The sequence below is a fragment of the Bos grunniens genome, chromosome 26, assembly GCF_055505025.1.
Source record: "Bos grunniens cultivar Pamir isolate PY7600 chromosome 26, Bosgru_T2T1.0, whole genome shotgun sequence".
NCBI classification, from domain to species: Eukaryota; Metazoa; Chordata; class Mammalia; order Artiodactyla; family Bovidae; genus Bos; species Bos grunniens.
In genome coordinates this window covers 13,003,723-13,026,253 of record NC_141190.1, presented here as the reverse complement: position 1 = coordinate 13,026,253, position 22,531 = coordinate 13,003,723, and the positions used below count along the sequence as shown (strand labels likewise).

At 44.1% G+C, this 22,531-nt stretch overlaps 1 long non-coding RNA gene across 3 annotated transcripts in view; it reads right to left on the bottom strand.

Moving 5' to 3' along the window:
• Nucleotides 1-22,531, bottom strand: part of LOC147344031 (uncharacterized) — a 104,731-nt gene that overhangs the window by 11,220 nt on the left and 70,980 nt on the right. The window contains exon 4 of one of the 3 annotated variants that reach the window (XR_015155619.1): nucleotides 4,226-4,373. The exons of 1 other annotated variant lie outside the window; for it this stretch is intronic. This is a non-coding gene — a long non-coding RNA (uncharacterized LOC147344031). Of the gene's footprint in view, nucleotides 1-4,225; nucleotides 4,374-15,780; nucleotides 15,800-22,531 lie in introns of those variants that run through there. One more of the 3 variants, XR_015155621.1, reaches the window with a different exon arrangement.

Below are 22,531 nucleotides of genomic sequence, written 5' to 3'. Positions count from 1 at the left end.
AGACTCTGGCCCTCTGGGTTCACAATCCATAGAATATTTACCATGTGCTCAACCACCATACGAAGAATATGGAGGCTCAGAGAGGCTGAGGAACTTTCTGAAGGTCAGATAAGAAGCAAGAGGCAGAATGGCAATCTAGACTCTTACCGTTCAGACTGCCAAACCCATTCTCTAAACTTCAAAGCTTGATAGTATTTTAACATATTTTTATATTAAACAAATACAGAGTTCTTATGAAGCAGAATACAAACTTTGATGAATTATAAGGTTTCAAATAATCCTGGCTTGTTTCTTGGGTGGCCCCATAACTTCATATTTAGGAATTTCTGCCTTTAGCAGACCCTCAGAGAAAACTTTGAAAAGTCCTGCCTGAGGACAGACTTCTAGCATAGAGCAGGAAATGGTTCAAAGAGGGGGACAGGCACTTGAAAGACCACTAGCAGCCATGATGTTAAAAAACGGGCACTGACCAATCAGACCAGACACTGAACATAGCAACCAGCTTAGCTATGGCTATGCTTGTGTATCCTAGACAAGGGAAAGGGATCAAAAGAAGGGTGAGGGTTTCATGAATGATGCCCTGGAAGTTCCTTTAACATGTCCCATATTCGTTCTTCCTCTTCTCTCTTCCTGCCCCCATCAGAGTACCAAATGAGCAATGTAGATGTTATCTTCCATTTAATACCTCAATTGGACTAGAATCTAACCTTGATTTCTGCTATTTATTTCATTGGTCTTCTGGTCCCCGCTTTGAGGGACAGAGAGAGAATATGATGTGTCTGGGACAAAAAGCCAAGAAAATATGAGTCTGTTGGGAAGGGAATTTTCTGGATGGAAGAACAGAAAAGAATTAGCATGGGTGAGGTTTGGGCAAAGAAAGTGGTCATCCATAGTGGAGGAGGAGGCAAGCACAAGAAGGGAAAGTCACAGAGCTAATCGGGGTCAGGCCATGGAGATCACAGAAGGCCTGCCACGGCTTATGTTTTAGTATAAGTGTAGTTGGGAGCCAGTTGGAGAATCTTAGGTAGCAGGGTGGGGGGGCATATGATAAGATATGATTTGTGTTTTCAAAAAGATTACTCTGGGTGTGACAATGGATTTTAGGATAGCAAGACAGGAAACAGGGAGACAAAGAAACTTTTATGATTGTAGAGGAATGAGACAGCGCCGGCGTGGATGAGAGTCCTCGTGGACATGGAGGCATATAGATTTGGGATATGGTTTGTAGGTAGAGCCTATAAGGCATCACCTGCTATTATGATAACGCAAATCCTTCCCATACAGAGGAGTTCAGAGTGGGGTTCAGAGAAGCAATGTTGAGTCACCATCGACAAATGGCAGAACCACTGCCATGATATGGGCTCTTGATTTCCAACCTAGAACACTTCCCACTGAAGCACACTACTTTATATATCTTTTTTTTTTAAATTTTATTTAATTTTATTTTTTTTTCCTAATTTTATTTTATTTTTAAACTTTACATAATTGTATTAGTTTTGCCAAATATCAAAATGAATCCGCCACAGGTATACATGTGTTCCCCATCCTGAACCTTCCTCCCTCCTCCCTCCCCATACCATCCCTCTGGGTCGTCCCAGTGCACTAGCCCCAAGCATCCAGTATCGTGCATCGAACCTGGACTGGCAGCTCGTTTCTTACATGATATTTTACATGTTTCAATGTCATTCTCCCAAATCTTCCCACCCTCTCCCTCTCCCAGAGTCCATAAGACTGTTCTATACATCAGTGTCTCTTTTGCTGTCTCATACACCGGGTTATTGTTACCATCTTTCTAAATTCCATGTATATGCGTTAGTATACTGTATTGGTGTTTTTCCTTCTGGCTTACTTCACTCTGTATAATAGGCTCCAGTTTCATCCACCTCATTAGAACTGATTCAAATGTATTCTTTTTAATGGCTGAGTAATACTCCATTGTGTATATGTACCACAGCTTTCTTATCCATTCATCTGCTGATGGGCATCTAGGTTGCTTCCATGTCCTGGCTATTATAAACAGTGCTGCGATGAACATTGGGGTACACGTGTCTCTTTCCCTTCTGGTTTCCTCAGTGTGTATGCCCAGCATTGGGATTGCTAAAATTTTATTTTATTTTTAAACTTTACAATATTGTATTAGTTTTGCCAAATATCAAAATGAATCCGCCACAGGTATACCTGTGTTCCCCATCCTGAACCCTCCTCCCTCCTCTCTCCCCATACCCTCCCTCTGGGTCATCCCAGTGCACCAGCCCCAAGCATCCAGTATCGTGCATGGAACCTGGACTGGCGACTTGTTTCATACATGATATTATACATGTTTCAATGTTGCAAAGGCTCCTGGCAAGCCATGTGGTAGATGAAATGTGATAAGACTTAGCCCAACCCTCCCAGGATCACTCAGTCCTAGGCACATAGAAGGAGCTCCTTTGACATGACTTAAGTTAAAATAAAGTTGAAAAATATTTCAATCTACATAAAGCAATATCCTGCTGAGATTTGGACTCCAGGAGAAGTTTAGAATCTTGGTTAAGAGAAGGGAAAATACTAGAGGAAACCTACATTAACTTTTTACAGAGGATAATAGCTCTTGTATGAATGGTCCAAACTGACCCTAAATTGGAAAGTGTTTGCACAATGTTTCCCCAGTTCTGAGCCCAAGAAGGAGCTTCACATGGCCTTAGCAGAGGGTTCACACACCCTCCTCCAGACCTGGCAATGGAGATCCTGGTGGAAAAGATGAATGAATGACAGATAACCCTGGGGAAAGTTTCTTTCTCACTCCTGCTTTCAGAATGGTAAGACAGCATTGGCTGAGCCGTCGTCATCTTAGGAGGTGTTTTTATCCAGAAGGATATGCAGGGCCAGGTGGAAGCCCAGGCGGAAGCAAATCAAAGGACTGATTTCTCCTGATTTGTTCTGACTTACGCTTCAGACTAAAATAAGGGAAAGGGCAAGAGGCTTGGAGTTCATATGTTGTTTGATCTGATTCATTAAGATATAGGAGCAAAGAGGGATTAAACTATAACCAGGAATAAGGAATGTTCATTTAACCCAACCATATTCCATGTTATCTCATTCAGAAGTCCAAGTCTGACAGGTAACAACTGCAGGGATGTACAGATTCAGTCCAGCTAAGGATACCCTTCCCATCTGGCATTGTTGGCAGAATCCAAGGCGGCCATCTGGAAAATCTCTAATAAAAGGATGCTTCTTGGCTCCAGAGAGCATGCCAAACACCTGTGTCTATTATTAATCACCAAGTCATTGAAAATTAGCTTTGACTAGCTCAGGTACTAATGATGAGTGAGTTTAAGATCACTTCTTATACTAGAGCACTCATACTGCACTTTCTCTCTGTGCAGTGTTGGGGAAGGCCCTCTTTGGGATAGATCTGTTTTCTGTGCTCTTAGCTTCTCATTCTGTCTTCTTCTCCCTCTTTCTCTGATCTGGCACCTTCTTGCTGCAAACAGGGGTTTCTGGAGCTTCCTGACCAGATTTGTCCACCAAACAATTTCCAGCATCCTCAAATTATTCCTTTAGTTTCCATTGATTTCATTAATCCTCCTGCTTCCTGAGAACACTGATCTCATGCATCTGTTTGATGGAAGACAATGTGATTGAACTTATTCATGCTACAGGGTGGATGACTTCCTGCGTGAACTCATCCGACCCTCACATGGATAGATCCCAATGGTAGAACGTTGGAGAAACGAGGTCCATGCCCTAGCACTTCAACTGAAAAGGAAAAGTTAAAATTTTACATAACCTCCTGCTCCTTCTGCTTCTGTAACTCAGCTTGGTCTTTGCAAAGTTTAGATCATGCAGGTCACAGAAAGTGGGGACTCACAATGTTAGGAACTGGAGCTTATCTCACTTACCCTTATCTGGCTCTTATAATTGCCCAGCCCCTGCAAACCTGCAAACCTGCTTAATCATGCCTATCCGTGGATAAAAACTCTGTAACCCCTTTGTTCCGGAGAAGGCAACGGCACCCCACTCCAGTACTCTTGCCTGGAAAATCCCATGGACGGAGTAGCCTGGTAGGCTGCAGTCCATGGGGTCGCTGGGAGTTGGACACGACTGAGCGACTTCACTTTCACTTTTCACTCTCATGCTTTGGAGAAGGAAATGGCAACCCACTCCAGTGTTCTTGCCTGGAGAATCCCAGGGATGGGGGAGCCTGGTGGGCTGCCGTCTATGGGGTCGCACAGAGTCGGACACGACTGAAGCGACTTAGCAGCAGCAGCAGCAGCAGCCCCTTTGTTCGGGGCTCAGAGCTTGGAGTGTTAAGTCCTCTGAGTCCGCCGGTATAATAAACCTAAGTTCTCCAACTCTCCGAGTGTTGTGCTTGCTTTCTCGGGTACTGGTTTCTGCAACACAACAACATCATGTGCTTTTTCTCAACACTCGTATCACAATTTGCAGTTTTATAAATGATAACTAACCCATTCATTTCTTTCTTTCAATAAGATGACAAGCTTTGAGAGGGCCAGGCCCATGTCTACATGCATTTCTCAGCCTAAATCACCAGGACCGAAACAAGACTAATAAACAGTCATTGTATGAATGAATGAACAAACAAATGAATTAAAATTTTAAATACATGTGAGATAAACCCTTTTTACATCTGCTCCCAAGTGTAAAAATTTGTTTCACAATGGTGACACAGGCTCAAGAAAAAGGAAAGATTTTAGGGAGCAGAAAACTTACAACTGTTTTGTTTTAAAATAAAGCACTGTGTACACATTTCTTTCTACTAAAAAAAAAATAAAAAGAATAGAACTCATTGAGGCTGACAGGTTTCAAGGAAGTGAGTCTATAGTTAGTGTCTTTTACTTGTAGGACACCACCCCTCAGATCAGAAAATGAACCAATAGCACCCTCTCTTCCTTCTCTCCCCTCTGCTCTCATGAGATGAAGGACTCAGAAGCATAACTGCCAGCCCAAGGCCTTTTTTATTTTTTTTTTATGAAAATGAGATAAAATAAGTAAAAATGTTGAGTGCCTTGTAGGTACTCAAAACATACAAGTTTTTTTCCTCCTTCCTTCTTGGTTCATAAAATAATCGCCCAGCCAGGATCTCTCTTTATCTTCTGGCCTGAGAGGGAGGCTAAAATGTTTGTAATTCATTACACTGGAGGACAGTGAACTGGAGTTAGAAATGTGTACATGTGACAGGCCACTAAGAAACTTGAAGTGTCAACAGCCTGTAATTCCTGAAATGGAGGGCTTCTTCAAGAGGGTGATTTATCTTTAAGGCATCACTCAGGTGCCTTTGTTAGATTCCTACCATTGCTATGGAAACCACCCCTCTAAGAACACATGCAAATGCAGAATATATTGCCAGATGCATGAATAGAGGGGTGTGTGCAAGCGGTGGGCATGTTGACACTTGTCAGTCTCCAGTTTTGGATCTGAAGGAAGAGAAGCAGAAGGTGGTTGAGGACGATAGGGAGGGTGCTGAGGAGCAGGGACCATGACTGATAGCTCAATGCCTGATAGAACCCAAGATCTAGAATCTCCAAATCCCTACTCTACTACTTAGGTGACCATTCTGCCCATTGTTTCAGAATTCCTATTAATAATAGCATCTCCTTTCACTGTCCATGGGCTTTCCGGGTGGCTCACTGGTAAAGAATCTGCCTGCCAATGCCTGATCCACAGGAGATACAGGTTCAATCCTTGGGTGGGGAAGATGCCCTGGAGAAGATAATGACAACCCACTCCAGTATTCTTGCCTGGAGAATCCCATGGACAGAGGAGCCTGGAGAGCAACAGTCCATAGGGTCTCAGGAGTCAGACATGACTGAGCACGCAATCCTTCTTTCCTTCACTGTCCATATCATCTGAGTTTAGCTGATAAACCAAATTGTCACACAATCACCACAGAACATAACTTCCCCCATAAAATGAGAGAAGCATCACTGAAGTGATCCCATGAGATCTGTGATTTTATTTTATGCACAGAACTGAAGTTTATAAATAGCTTTATAAAGCTATTTTCTGGGTCCAAACCACCTCTTTCTTCCTTTGCAATTCTATCACTTCTATTGCTGCTCCAATTGACTCGCTGTGGCTCCTCCCCTGGCCCCACCAAAAGAAAAAAAAGAAAAAAAAGAAACCAGCTGCTAATACCATTTCACAAGGAAAGAATCAAGTTGTGCTGAGTCGTGGATCCTGGGTGTCAGGCTCACTCACCAGCAAAGCAACTAGATCTTACATGTGAACCTTCCAGATGAAATATTTCAATTTGTGTCACAAGAGAAAAACAAACTGTTGCATATCATGAATACATTGAGGGTGCATCATTCATGATTTCTAGCTGTGAGCAATTTAAAGAAAAAAAGAACACTGGGAAAATTACACAATCCTTGGGGAAGGCTGTAGAATCAAATTGAGAAAATGAGCAGGCACAAAGTGGAGCTAGGCAGCCAGTCCTCAGCCAAGGTCAATGCCATAGACGTTGTCCGACATGGACATTGCTGCCAGGCTGCAAGGCGCTTGACCCCCGGAGGCACCAAGGCCAGGCTGCCCCTGCATACTGGATGTGAATGGATAATTTGTGAACCTTTCTTATTTGCCGAAATAGCTTCTAGGTCTCAGTTGTGCGCATTTGACAGGCCACTCTTAATTTAGGTGCTTACATTCTAGCTGCAAGAGAGGCTGGAAGAGTGACTGTCAACTCTTTTCAGCTTCTACAGGAGGTGAGTTCTGTCTCCTACCAATTTCAGAAACATAGGAGGGAAATTCAAATGTTCTGCAGGCAAAAAATGCCTGCCACATGGGGAGATGGTTAGTATTCAGTCTGAGACTGTCAAGGGCCTCTGCTTATAATCTTTAGGAATGAGATCCCTAAAAGCGTATCGGAATTGAGGTCAAATGTTTCAAATGAAGCCTCAAAGTAGGCTTTAAAAGAGGGGATAATTTTCAATTGTCCAACGGTTTGCATCTAATGCTAATAGAGGAAAGGGGAAGGAGAAAAAAGGAAGCTGATTAAAATTCTTAGGTGCAGGGGGAGTTCACAGTTCTGGGTGGAGGAGGGGGCATCATTGTTCAGTTTTGTGCCATCACCTGCTAGAAATCCCAAGCAAGCAGAGAGAAGCGGTGGGGGTGTTGAGGTAGTGAATGGGGGGGGCACTGAGCCAGGAGACATGGAATTTCTTCCCCAAGGAAAAGGTAAGGACGTGACTACAGCAGGGAAGAGCAATGTCATGGTGAACTTTGGGCCACCAAAATTGGCGTTCTCAAAAAATCTTGAACACCTGGGTGCTGCAAATAGTAGGCTGTGACTCAGAGGCATCCTCAAGGACAGAGAGGACAAATGGATGATACGAAGCAAAACAAAACAAAACCAACCAACCAACCAAACAGGAAAGCTCATCTAACTGTGGGCCAGGCCAGCTGTCAGGATGAGAACATTTGCCAGTGTGTCATTCTGGCTGCAAGTGATAAAAACCTATCACTAATTAACTCAGGCAAAAGAGAATTTATTGAAAGGATAGGGGCTGCCTCATATAACTGGCAACACAAGGAGAAAGGGGCAGTTGGACCCCAAGAAATAGTGTCCCCAGGACTCCCTGTCTCTATATCTCTCTCATCTCTGGCTCCCTCTGAAGAGAGCCAGCATCACTGCCTTGAACGTAGATCATTGCTCAGAGGGTTATGGTCTTGCCCGTGGTTTCTTCCTCCAAAGGGGAGATGACCCTTTTCCTTTGGTTCTGCAGACAAACTTTACTGAGCTTGCCCACCCAGGTTAGGTATACCAGTTCAAATTTATGCCAGTTTTTAAGGACAATTGCTAGTTGTAAGCAAACTGCTCACATTTTAATTTACCCCTGGGGTGATTGATTATGCATAGGAAAGTGGGGTCCTGATGCATCCATATTGGGCTCACTTTCCCCTTGGATCTGCCAGCAGTGCAAGGAACAGGGCCATGTAACACAGACATGACTGCTTGGGTCCCAATCCCAGGAGTCAGAGAAGTTCTTAGAGAAAGGAGAAGCACTGTTGGCTCCAGTTGGTATCTGTTACATCCAGGAATCTGAATGGGAATTTGAGCTCAAAGCCTTTTCCTGGGAGGAAACTGGTAATACTTCGCCATGCTGTTCCCAGTAAAAAGGGAGCTAACTTGAAAGACATGTCTGTCTCAAGGGCCAGGATAATACCTACATCACCTCTGGGTACATCACAGTGCCCCTGTGGGTGCTCCATGATGGTAGAGTTGAAGAGAGCGTGTCCCCCCAAATCCAGTGGCGTATAGTCAGCTGCACATTGGGTGTACCTTACAATGGAAGAGGGGATCTCAGGCTTAAGGGAGGTTTGGGGCAGGGCTGGCACATACCATGTACCTTAAAAACATGGGGATTGTGATTGTGGTGGTGCTAAGAGTGGTCAGGTTCTCATTCCACACTCAACTTATTATCCCAAGTTTCCATACCTCCCCCCATGACAGGGCAGCTGTCTGACTGGTTTCACAAGTGGCTGGCTGGGAACTGGCCAAATATAAAGTGAGTCTCTCTTTCCTGCCTACTGCTCACTCTTAACGTACCTAAGAACACACAGTTCACATAGGAAAGGCAAAAGACAGAGAACAGAGTTTGGTGGGCAGGGTGGGGGAGGATGGACTGGGAGTTTGGGGTTAGCCAAACTATTATAGATAGGATGGATAAACAAGAAGGTGCTGCTGTACAGCACAGGGAGCTGTGTTCAATATCCCGTGATAAACCAGAATGGAGAAGAATATGAAAAAGAACGTATATATAATATATACACAGACATGTATGCATATGAATATGTACATGAATCATTTTGTCATATAGTAGAAATTAATACAATGCTATAAATCAACTGCTGCTGCTGCTGCTAAGTCGCTTCAGTCGTGTCCGACTCTGTGCGACCCCATAGACGGCAGCTCACCAGGCTCCCCCGTCCCTGGGATTTTCCAGGCAAGAACACTGGAGTGGGTCGCCATTTCCTTCTCCAGTGCACGAAAGTGAAAAGTGAAAGTGAAGTCGCTCAGTCGTGTCTGACTCTTAGCGACCCCATGGACTAAAGCCCACCAGGCTCCTCCACCCATGGGATTTTCCAGGCAAGAGTCCTGGAGTGGGGTGCCATTGCCTTCTCCAATAAATCAACTCTACTTCCATAAAAGTAAGAATGAATTAATTAATTTAAAAAAAGAAAAGTAGGGACAAGCCAGTCTATATTTATGTTCCAAGCAGCCACCCTGAGAGATTCTTGATGGAGCTGACTTCATCACACTGTTGTTTTGATATCTGACAAATGGAGCCACGATTTGTAGTTTGGAAAAAAGTCAGTGTGCATTTCCCTGCTCTGACACTCTCTGATGTCAGCTCTGTCTCCCAACCTGGCCTGGCGTTGTGGAAATCAAACCCTGCAGAGAGGACTTTTGCTACTACATTTGTAGCTCATGGGGCTGGTAGACTTTTCACAGTGGCTTTCTAAACAGAACTGGATAATTGGAGAAGGACAGGGAGAAGCTCCTGGCAAACTCTAGTCCAGTTTTTCCTTCACTGCTCATGGGAGTTGAGATTGGCACCCACCTCCTGAGTTCCATGTGCTCCTAAACACATGTTTAGGAGCATGTGATGTTTTAGGGAACCAATTACATGTTCCATCCAACTCTCTGTCTCATGAGACATGGTCTTACAGCCTCCTTCTAAGGAAAAATAAAGTTACGCGTGCCATGCTTAGTCAGTCACGTCTGACTCTCTGAGACCACATGGGCTGTAGCAGGCTAGGCTCCTCTGTCCATGGGGATTCTCCAGGAAAGAATACTGGAGTGGGTAGCCATGCCCTTCTCCAGGGGATCTTCTCAACCCAGGGATCAAACCCAGGTCTCCTGCATTGCAGGCGGATTCCTCACCATCTGAGACGCCAGGGACGCTGCACAAGTGGATTCAATTATCATTTGTTGCTTGGAAATACTTCAGGTTTATCCTTTGTTATTTCTACTTTTACTCATTCTTGTTTTAAGAAATTAAAGTTTCTGACTTTCGGACACTTCTTGCTTTAAGAAATTAAAGCAAATTAAAGCAAACTTCTTGCTTTTAGGATCTATGTCAATGTGTCAACTGCCTTGTCACGTTCATTACTAATGCCGATGTCATCAGGATTTAAAAAGCTGAAGCAAGGAGTTGCATTTTGAGATGAATGCCACGTGAGCAGGGAGGCAGAGAGCCAGGACATTCTGCTGAAGAGAATGAAAGCATAACGCTGGTGGAGAATGTTTAAATCCCCTTTATAGTCCTGGTCTTCTTCCCCACTTTCCCAGCCTCTGAGCGCTAGAACAAAGGCGGTGTCGCATTCCCCAGGCACACTGCCTGCCGCCACACGCACCAACACCAAGCATTCACTCTTCCTGTCCCCACCTGTCAAAGCATGCGTCTTAGAGTCATTTTCTCACCACCAACTTCCCCGTCCCGGTGAGAGAAAATCAAACTACACACGAAAGTCCAAACATCATGCTTCCCCGTTGGTTTCCTGGCATCCAGTGTCCTATTCAGGCTTAGGGATTTCCCGTTTGGAAACCAAGTGCCTTGGCCACCTCAGTGGCTGTATTTTTTATTTTTAACCAGATATAGTCAATATATTCAGTGTGCCAGTCCATGCATCTGAGCACCTTCTGTGTATTTGTCTTTATTTGAGATTTCTCTATCACGTGAACAATAATGGTTAAAGTTAGGAAGCTCTTTGTATTGGACTTTTTTTTTTTTTTTTTTACATCAGGAGAGGCACAAAAATGTCTCTGGGAGCCCGGCATTTCAGAACAGTTAGTGGCATGTAGAAAAGTGTCCAAGAAGCTATTTCATTTCCATGGCAGCCAGGACCCAGACGCCAAAGCTTTATAGATTAAAATCAATGCCTGAATTGCATTCAGAAAGCCTGAATTGCCTGTCAGACTTCAGGACCACAGCGCTATGTGATAAATGAGGTGGAGAGCCTCATCCAGGCAAGGGAGTGCGAGCCGCATTAGCGAGCACTTCTGTGCCTTTCTCAGAGCAAATACCTAGCAGAATGAATTACTGGGAAACAGCAAATGAATGTCAAGAATTTGAGATGCGTGGGTTATAATTTACTAATTACTGGGAAAAGATGAACACAAAGTCAATGTGTGAAAGAATGTGATGGGGGAAGGGAAGAGCAGGGGGAAAAACGAAAGTGAACAGTACAGAAGGCTCTTATTTTCTTCCCTGGTAAAAAAATATGGATTTGAGAGGTATAGATACCTGGTTCAGGTCCCAGATGGGTCACTGCCAGTCTGGGTCATAAATTGCAATGAGTGTTAAATGAGATACATGTCTAAACACCGAGGCCAGTGCCTAACAGGTAGTCAGCAGTAAGTCAGTGTTCTTTCTCCCTCTCCCCAGCCCCTATCCTATGCCTTTCTTATTTAGTACAGGAATCCCAGCACTAAGACATGACTGATGTTGCTCAACCATTCAGTGTTAGAGCGTGAAACTCACTGCCTCACACAGCAGGTCATCAACATTTAGAGACAGCAAAGCAAGGATGAAAGGATGGAGCATGGAGAAATTCACAGAGAAGCCTTCACAAAGACTGGGTTCACTATAAAAGTGCATGCTAACATGACTTTTGATGCTGTGCTATGTTCATTGGTGCAGATCTGCTCAACAACAAAATAACAACATTCTTGAGTGTCCCTCCCTTAACTGTGTGATGCTAATACATTCTCTGAGCCCAGGGGGAGCTGGGCAGGGCAGCCCATCACACTGGGGCTCCTAATAGGGCTGCAGCTTTCAGTAGCGAAGATAGGAACTCCCTGGGGTCCCTTGGCCATGAGGGATAGGAAGGATGATCTCTAGAGAGGAACCACAGAGTGAATGAGCACAACCTGGAATGGAAGCCAAGAGATGCTTCTCCTGGCTCATCCACCAAGAAGTTGTAGAGAATGATGGGGTTAGACCACAGCAATATTTCCCAAACTCTTTTCTACTATTCTTATGAGACTGTGATGGAAACAGCTTGTTTTTCCCTAATATTCACTGCCTTCTTCTGGGTAATAGTACTCTTGATTTTTAGTTATAAATATGGTTGTTCAGAATAAAGACCACATTTCCAAGCCTTCCTTGCTTCTCTACCATGTGATGAAGTTCTGAGCAATGAGATGAAAGCACAGGCAGTGTGTGCAATTTGGAAGTGTCATTGGAAAGGACAGTGTATGTGACCTTCTTGTGTCCTTTTCAATCACATACAAGCTCACACGTGGGCAGCTTGTCTGGCCAATCAAAATACCAGTAGAATTAGGTTATACGATTTGTGAAACAATAACCAGTTGGATCAATCCCACTTCCTTTCTGGGTTATGGTTCATCTGGTGGTGGTAGGTTAGGGGCTGTACAAGGCAGTGGGAAACACCTTGTTCTCTGGAGCCAAGCCTCTTAATCTACCATGTGCTGGTTGTACAATATAGCTCAAGCTACTTAATTAACCTCTCCAAGACTCAATTTCCTCATCTGTAAAATGGGAGTAAAAATGGCATTTACCTTCTAGATTTGTTGTGAGGATTACATAAGGAATGAATATGAAGCACCTTGACTTGTTGCTGGCACATAGAAAGCACTATAAAAATAATAAAAATTCAAATACACGTACCTTTATATACATAGCTAATAAGTTATTACCATTATATTGTAATCTGAGGGATCAAAATCTAAATCATGTGGATACAAATCTAAAAGTGAGGAAAGAAGTCTAACGTTGTGTGAACTACCACCAAGTTTTTCAGCCCTGTTTCTCCCAAGGGGTATTAGCTAAACAAATGACTGTTTCACCAAAGCAGAACAGACAATTTGAGCAAGTACATATTTACTAAGCACCTACTGAATGCCAAGGTGGGCGCTATGGGGAAGGAAGTGATGTAAGAGATGAGGTACCTGCTCTTTCTCAGTTGAAGAGAAAGACAGTTGCACAAGTATCTTCATTCAAAGACAAATGTTGAAAATGCTTTAATATGTTCTATGAAAGCTGAAAACCACATAGTTAATGATAATATTAATAATATATGCCAGGAATTCTACATGAACATTGCATGCTAAGTCACTTTAGTTGTGTCCAACTCTGTGTGACCCTATGGACTATAGCCTGCCAGTATCCTCTGTCCATGGGATCCTCCAGGCATGAATACTGGACTGGGTTGCTGTTTCCTTCTCCAGGGGATTTTCCCAACCCAGGGATCAAACTCACATCTCCTAACATACGTTATTATTTTGATATTCAAAACAAGCCTATGATGGCAGTGAAAATCATACTCCATTTTATAAATCAGTGAGTGGAGTTTTATAGACATTAAGAAAATCGCTAAGTTCTCATACCTGATGAGTGAAAGACTGGGATTCAAACTCCAGTCTGCATAACACCTGAGTCCTTTCTTCTTCTATCACACTAGTCTGACTGCAAAGATGAACAAACGCTTCACAGAGGAGATATTTCCACTGGGCATGGGAAAAGGAGTCAAGTTTTCAGTCAGAGTTGGGGATTGGAGAAAAGGGAGCTGTGGGGAATTGAGGAGCCTGGCCTAGTGCAGAGGGGGCTAGGCTAATAGGAGAGCAGACCGGGGCTGGGAGAGATAGAAGACTGCGAGACATAGTGATGGGAAAGTGAACAGCGGCGACATGGTGGAGGACGTTGAGCAAGAGATGGAAGAGCCCAGACATCACAGACCCACGTTTACCACTCAGATGTCTGCAGGAGCATCAGAGAAGAGGAAGGAGTGATTGGGGGGATGGGGCTCCAGAGGGTAGAGAGTGAGGTCAGAGGTGATGCCCCACATATAAGGGAGTCTTCGTTTGAAGGCATTAGAAATCTAAATGCAGAAGGCAATGGCACCCCACTCCGGTACTCTTGCCTTGAAAATCCCATGGGTGGAGGAGCCGGGTGGGCTGTAGTCCATGGGGTCGCTGAGAGTAGAGCACGACTGAGTGACTTCACTTTCACTTTTCACTTTCATGCATTGGAGAAGGAAATGGCAACCCACTCCAGAGTTCTTGCCTGGAGAATCCAAGGGATGGGGGTCCCTGGTGGACTGCCGTCTCTGGGGTCGCACAGAGTCAGACACGACTGAAGCGACTTAGCAGTAGCAGCGGCAGAAATCTAAAATTCCAAAACCATACAATCTTTGCAAAGCCAGGTCTGCAGTGAGCCTGGGTCCCCAATGACCATGTTGCAGTTTCTCTGAGGCCATGCTATCCTAATGAAAAAGGAAGTAAACCGGGAGGCAAAGAGACCTACTGGTAGGTCTGTGTGTAGACCCACCAGACCACTGGAGGCCGTGTGTAAAGGATGGTAAGGGACAGAGCAGGACACTGGTGGTGGGGTTGGAGTCTGATGTTGAGTTAAGATATTTAAAAATGCTCCTATAGATCCCTAAACAGCTGGATTTAAATCCTGGCCATATGCTTCTCTGGTGCCTCAGACAGTGAAGGAGCTGCCTGTAATGCAGGTGACCGGGTTCAATCCCTGGGTCAGGAAGATCCCCTGGAGAAGGAGATAGCAACCCATTCCAGTATTCTTGCCTGGAAAATCCCAAGGACAGAGGAGCCTGGCATGCTGTAGTCCATGGGGTCGCAAAGGGTTGGACACAACTGAGTGACTAAACAACAGCAACATATCCCTTCTTCAGTGATCCCTTGCAGGGGAGAAAGAGACATATTCACGAAGCATTCTCCACAGGTCTGCTTTTGAAGCCTCTAAAATTCAAATGGATGAAATTATGTTCTGTAATTCTTGTGATTTAACTGTAGGCAGCCTCACAGACTGTGAGGGTGGGGGTAAGAGAGAGGAGAGAGGATGGTTAAATAAAAACAGTTCTATTTTTGGCATGCTTTAATGACAACCTCGTCTTCGAAATATTTTTCATGCGGTGCCTTTTCTGTTCGGTGTCATTGAAAGTGTTTTTAATTTCAAAGAGAGGCTGTGGCACGGGATGTTAATCAATGAAATTCTGGCATGCGTTTCTGTGAACATGGCTCATTATTTCTATTTACCAGTGACAGAGATGAGTTCCTAAGCCCAGGCAATATTATCATTCATGTCTGGTTAATAAAGGAAAAAACAAATGTTGTAGGAAATTCATCCTGATGGGAGGGGAAAAGAAGGACCTATTTTAGGTCTTTGGATATTTCATGGTCCCCAAGCCCTTCCTTGTGAGTCACAGCACAGAAATCCGAGGCAGAGAAGGCAGAATAGCATAGTCGTCTGGACTAAAAGATCAGTTTGGGCTGTAATGCTGGATAATGGTATTTATGTATTCCTTGCTGCGGATTTCTGCAATGCTTTCTGTTATGTATGCGCAGGATACAGCCGGCAATGCCAGCGTTTTTGTTCCTCTGAATTCCTGTCGTTGGACACTGCCAGGATTTAGGGTGGGGTCAGCCTGGGGCCACTTTCGCCCCAATAAAGGTCTGTTTCATTAAAGGCCTGCTTGTCTCTTGCCTGTTTACTGCTGCCTAATACAACACTTTCTTTATCTCCTTTTGGCACTGCCCCAAAGAAAGCAGAGAGCCTTGCTGCCGCTGGGATCCTAGTTTCTATCTCCAGTCTGGTTTTATGGGGTTTAGGGGCTTGAAATGGGGCAAAACTAGAGCACAGCATGAAATTCAGGATTAAATTTCAAGTATTCCAGATACCAGTTTAAAGCAACAGTAACGACGATGATGATGGTAGTGACATTGCTTCTGACCTACCTTGGTGGGCTGCTTCTCCCATGTCATTTGGATGAACTCTGCTGTGTCACTCACAGGCTCTCCTCCTTACTCCTGACAACAAAGTTGGTAGGAGATCTGAGACATGAAGACTGAACAGGAAGGGCGGGTTTCCTTGGGGAAACAAGCAGGTAACTTGGGAATGCGAGCTCTGATTCTATCAAAATTATTACCCTGTTCTCACAAGCTTATCTGGTCTTGATAGTCACTGAGCTAATAGGCTGGGGCAATGGCAAGCAGGCCTGGCTTCCTGAGCCTGTGATAACACAGGCCTCTGCACTCTGAAGGGCCCCGAGCTTGTCTTAATGCCTGCTGTCACTGTCTTGAAATTTCCTAATACTTTTTAAACAATGAGACCCACATTCTCATGGGTGATGGTGAGACCAGAGCCTCAAGCGTTCCTCAGTTAAGACAGCCGATCATGCAGAGAGCCCCACTCAGGCTTCCCAGCACTATTCCAATTTTCAGGGGATTAAAGGAAGCCTATGAAGCAGTGACAAGTAGAAATGCTTGTGCAATACTGAGATCTGTTCGCAGTGAAGGAGCTGGGCTCATTGATTTGTAGAAAAGGCGAAGTGTGATGTGGCCTTGAAGTGACCGCCCAGCAGAGCTCGGACGTTCGGAGGAGAGGGTGATTGGCAGAGCCAGATGCAGCTGTGAGGTCGGGGTGGGGGGAAGGGTTGATGATGGAGAGGTTTTGAATATGCCCTTGAAGAGGTAATTGGAGACATGGAGAAGCTATAGAAGAGAAGGGTAGAAGCTGGCTAGAACTGTGAGAATTCCAAATGTAGAACTGGAAACAGCGAGACAGAACACGTCGGGGAAACTACACAGTGGATGAGAGTTGGTGAGGGCTGGAGATTTGCGAATGGTGGATTGCCCCGTCTGAAGGTCATGGAGACAGCAGCAAAGGGCAGAAGGGAGGAGTGATGGGGGTGGGCAGGAAGTGATATGGTCTAGAAACTGGCATCACCAGGAGAAGGGCAGAGAGGGAATGGCTAATGTAGAGGAGCCAGTGTTTATCAGCTAGTCTCCACATCCTCACCACATCACCACCCCAACTGGTAAGATCTGAGCAGTGAAGGAGTGACGTAGGAGGGGGATAACAATGCTTCTGCGATCTGGTGGGAATATCTGCATCAGGATCACCTTCTGGTACTTGTTACTAATGCATTTTCTGGATCCCACGCTGGACCTCCACTATCAGCATCCCTCAGGGCCCTGGGATGGGAGGCCAGGAATCAGCATTTTATACTAACACTCGCAGGTAATCCAGATGGTACCAACCACTTGAAAACCAGGAGGACGCGGGACTGCAGCTGCGTAGGGAGAGCAAAGGCAGATGCTGGAGGCTTGACTGGATGGACAGTGGTGCAGAGGTTGGGTCAGAAAGGGAGGGCTGTGAGCACAACAGGCTCAGACCCTCAAGTGTGGATGACAACCTGAGATGAGTGCAGTATACATCCGGAACAATGGGAGGTTCCTGCCAGCAAAGTCCCTACAGGGGCCTCCTGCCAGCCAAGGTCCTGCCATCCGGGCATCTCACTGGGAATGACTGTCTCCTGCAAGCACCAGCTAGGATAGAGAATTTCCAAAGAAGATTATGTTCCTGAAAGCCGTACTCTGGTCTATTTTGTTTTTGTTTCAAGGCAGGCAGCTGGTAGAGAGGGTCCAAATAACTCCAGCCCCACAATGAGGGTTTTAGAGTAAAATGAGTGAGCTGGGTTTATAGACCATGCCCAGTACTGACTCCACCCCCAAGACAAGCACCATCATCTGGTCCCTTCTTCCTTCTCCAACCCTGTGGCTTGTTCAAACTCTCCTCACTTAAATATCTAGGAAACTTCCAGGACTTGGCTTGGGCAAAATCTCTCATTGTTCTGGGTCCAGCCTTTCAGTCTTGGATAAATCTGATCTCTCCTTAAACCACAGATTCTGCCAGCATGAATAAGCTGAAAATTTTCATTCTTGGTTCTTACATTCTGCCTCTTACTCAGTTTCCAGACTGCCAGCTTCCTCTTCTCTTCACGTTTCCCTACAAATCCTTGTTGATTAATCCCCGATGGATGTCTCACTAATCTACTAATGATTCCTGCCAGAGAGACTCGTTTTGCCACTCACCTGTCTGATCCTTAAAGAACCTCTTCTCACTTTCCCTGAATGTTTTCAACAGCACTTTCTCAAACTTGCATACACAGACAGATCACCTGGGAATCACCTGCTGACTCAGTGGGCCTGGGGCAGCGCCTGAGATTCTGCTTTGCTACAAGCTGCTAGGTGATGCTGCTGCTGCTGGTCCGTGAACCACACTCTGAGTAGCCAGGATTTACATGATACTGCTGCTGCTGCTAAGTCGCTTCAGTCGTGTCCGACTCTGTTTACATGATGAGTAGCTCATAATTCTCTTTTATATCCTACTTCATCTGCTCCAGTATTTTTTTTATCATTTCATCATTCTACTTGAAACACAGGAATAGAAATATATTAAGGTTCATATACTCAAATCTATGGTTTTTCCAATAGTCATGTATGGATATGACAGTTGGACCCTAAAGAAAGCTGAGTGTCAAAGAATGATGCTTTTGAACTGTGGTGTTTGAGAAGACTCTTGAAAGCCCTTGGACAGCAAGGAGATCAAACCAGTAATTCCTAAAGGATATCAATCCTGAATATTCACTGGAGGGACTGATGCTGAAGCTGAAGCTCCAATACTTTGGCCACCTGATGCAAAAAGCCAATTCATAGGAAATGCTGGGAAAGATTGAGGGCAGGAGGAGAAGGGGGCGACAGAGGAGGAGATGGTTGGATAACATCACTGACTCAATGGACAACACTTTGAACAAACTCTGGGAGACAGTGAAGGATGGGGAAGCCTGGCATACTGCAGTCTGTGGGGTGCAAAGGGTTGGACAGAACTTAGCAACTGAATAACAATAGAAATATAATCTATCTACAGTTAATTCAGATTTAATTGTCTTGCTTCCAGTCACATTGATCTCTTAAAAACTGACTTCAGATGGAGAAGATCTGAGCTGGGGCACTGGCATCCCACACACAAGTTTCTACCATTTTCCCTGCATTGTTCTCTAAGAGCTCTGTTAAGAACATGTTGGGCACAAAACATTTTGCATTATGTGGAGAGAACTGTGAGGTGTAGAAAGCTGATAACAAGCAAGCTTCCAGAAGTTCCCAAAGAAAGACCCAGCTCCCCAAGCCCTGGGCCATCTGCCAAGTTGATCTCACACACTTTTGACTCCACAGTTCTCTCACCCACCACCCCACTCCCCCTCTTTGTAATTGTTAAGTAAAAGGGAGACATTTTCTAGAACCTCTGATTTTGAAAAATAAATCATACTTTTCCTACTTGTGTTTAAGATTTGAAAATATTTATTGCTTCTAACATTTATATTTGAAATGCAGATTTCTTTATTTTTACACTTGGTGAGTGAATTGAATGAATCATCTCTAAAAATAAAGCTTTGGAATTATAACAATGTTTCACAATAGTAATATTTGAAGATGGTAAAAATGGTCATTATTAAACAGACATCTTTGGTATTTCTTATTGGTAAAACTTTCTTATCAGCTGACCCTTGAACAACCCAAGTTTTAACTGTGTGGGTCCACATATATGTGGATTGTTTTTAATTAATTCAGTACTACACAATCTGGGGTTGGTTGGATCCTTGGATGGGGAAGTTACTTGGATGGAGAAGCTACTCATATGGCAGGCCAACCATGGGACTTGAGAATCCAAGGATTTTGGTATCAGCAGCAGGTTCTGGAACCAATCCCCTGCAGATACTGAGGGCTGACGATATTCATACTCAAGTTCTCCCACAAATCACTGCTCAATTTCCCTCCTTTTCATAGCCAAACTCTTAGAATGATCTACACTTATTCAGAGGCATCTTCACCACCCCACCTCGTTTCAAGTGTCTGAAACGGGCCCCTTTTTCACAATATACTAAACTTGTATTTATGAGAACACGAGCCATCTCTCAGTCGCTGGATCTAATGGCTCCTCAGTCTCGATTTGCTTTGCCTCTCTGAGCACAATATAGTAACAACCTCCTCTTTCTTCTTTTAGCTTCTTGATTATTGGAGGATGCTGATTTACCCACCCATCTGAGCACGGCTAAATCTTTGCTGTTTCCCTTTCCTCTCCTGTGTTCCCTTGTGAGGCTGCATCAGAGTGATCGCCACACAAGAGAACCAGAATACATTAAACCGGATGTTCTAGACGGTGCCATTAAGCAAGACAAAGAAATAAATGGGATCTAGATAAAGGAATAAATATGCGAACATGAAATGATTGTTCATGTAGAAATGTATATAAAAAGGCTATTCAAAGTAGTAACTGTGTTTTATAACTTTGCAAGAACAACTGGAAATTTAAATTTCAAAACCAAACTCATTTATGGAAGTATCAAAAAGATGAAATGCAGATAAATTTGACAAAAAAGATTTGCAAGATATGTACACTGAAAACAACAAAACATTGCTGAAAAAATTAAAGCAGGCCTAATAGAGGAAAACAACAGAATGGGGAAGACTAGAGATCTCTTCAAGAAAATCAGAGATACCAAGGGAACCTTTCATGCAAAGACGGGCTCAATAAAGGACAGAAATGGTACGGACCTAACAGAAGCAGAAGATATTAAGAAGAGGTAGCAATAATACACAGAAGAACTATACAAAAAAGAGCTTCACGACCCAGATAATCACGATGGTGTGATCACTCACCTAGAGCCAGACATCCTGGAACGTGAAGTCAAGTGGGCTTTAGAAAGCATCACTACGAACAAAGCTAGTGGAGGTGATGGAATTCCAGTTGAGCTATTTCAAATTCTGAAAGATGATGCTGTGAAAGTGCTGCACTCAATATGCCAGCAAATTTGGAAAACTTAGCAGCGGCCACAGGACTGGAAAAGGTCAGTTTTCATTCCACTCCCAAAGAAAGGCAATGCCAAAGAATGCTCAAACTACTGCACAATTGCACTCATCTCACATGCTAGTAAAGTAATGCTCAAAATTCTCCAAGCCAGGCTTCAGCAATACGTGAATCGTGAACTTCCAAATGTTCAGGCTGGATTTAGAAAAGGCAGAGAAACCAGAGATCAAATTTCCCTTTTTTTTTTTTTTTTAAACATCCGCTGGATCATGGAAAAAGCAAGAGAGTTCCAGAAAAACATCTATTTCTGCTTTATTGGCTATGCCAAAGGCTTTGACTGTGTGGATCACCAAAAACTGTGGAAAATTCTGAAAGTGATGGGTATACCAGACCACCTGATCTGCCTCTTGAGAAACCTATATGCAGGTGAGGAAGCAACAGTTAGAACTGGACATGGAACAACAGACTGGTTCCAAATAGGAAAAGGAGTATGTCAAGGCTGTATATTGTCACCTTGTTTATTTAACTTATATGCAGAGTACATCATGAGAAACGCTGGGCTGGAAGAAGCACAAGCTGGAATTAAGACTGCCGGGAGAAATATCAATAATCTCAGATATGCAGATGACACCACCCTTTTGGCAGAAAGTGAAGAGGAACTAAAAAGCCTCTTGATGAAAGTGAAAGAGGAGAGTGAAAAGTTGGCTTAAAGCTCAACATTCAGAAAACTAAGATCATGGCATCCGGTCCCATCACTTCATGGGAAATAGATGGGGAAACAGTGGAAACAGTGAAAGACTTTATTTTTTTGGGCTCCCAAATCACTGCAGATGGTGATTGCAGCCATGAAATTAAAAGATGCTTACTCCTTGGAAGGAAAGTTACAACCAACCTAGATAGCACATTAAAAAGCAGAGACATTACTTTGCCAACAAAGGTCCATCTAGTCAAGGCTATGGTTTTTCCAGTGGTCATGTACGAATGTGAGAGCTGGACTGTGAAGAAAGCTGAGCGCTGAACAATTGATGCTTTTGAACTGTGGTGTTGGAGAAGACTCTTGAGAGTCCCTTGGACTGCAAGGAGATTCAACCAGTCCATTCTGAAGGAGATCAGCCCTGGGATTTCTTTGGAAGGAATGATGCTAAAGCTGAAACTCCAGTACTTTGGCCACCTCATGTGAAGAGTTGACTCATTGGAAAAGACTTTGATGCTGGGAAGGATTGGGGGCAGGAGGAGAAGGGGACGACAGAGGATGAGATGGCTGGATGGCATCACTGACTTGATGGACGTGAGTCTGAGTGAAATCCGGGAGTTGGTGATGGACAGGGAGGCCTGGTGTGCTGCAATTCATGGGGTCACAAGGAGTAGGACACGACTGAGTGACTGAACTGAACTGAAATAATAGAATCACGGATCAGAAGACTCAATATTGTTAAGATGCTAATTCTCTCTAAGTTTATCTGTAGATTCTTTCTGTTGGTGGGAATGCAAACTAGTACAGCCACTATGGAGAACAGTGTGGAGATTCCTTAAAAAACTGGAAATAGAACTGCCTTATGATCCAGCAATCCCACTGCTTGGCATACACACTGAGGAAACCAGAAGGGAAAGAGACACGTGTACCCCAGTGTTCATCGCAACACTGTTTATAATAGCCAGGACATGGAAGCAACCTAGATGTCCATCAGCAGATGAATGGATAAGAAAGCTGTGGTACCTATAAACAATGGAGTATTACTCAGCCATTAAAAAGAATACATTTGAATCAGTTCTAATGAGGTGGATGAAACTGGAGCCCATTATACAGAGTGAAGTAAGCCAGAAAGAAAAACACCAATACAGTATACTAACGCATATATATGGAATTTAGAAAGATGATAACAATAACCCTG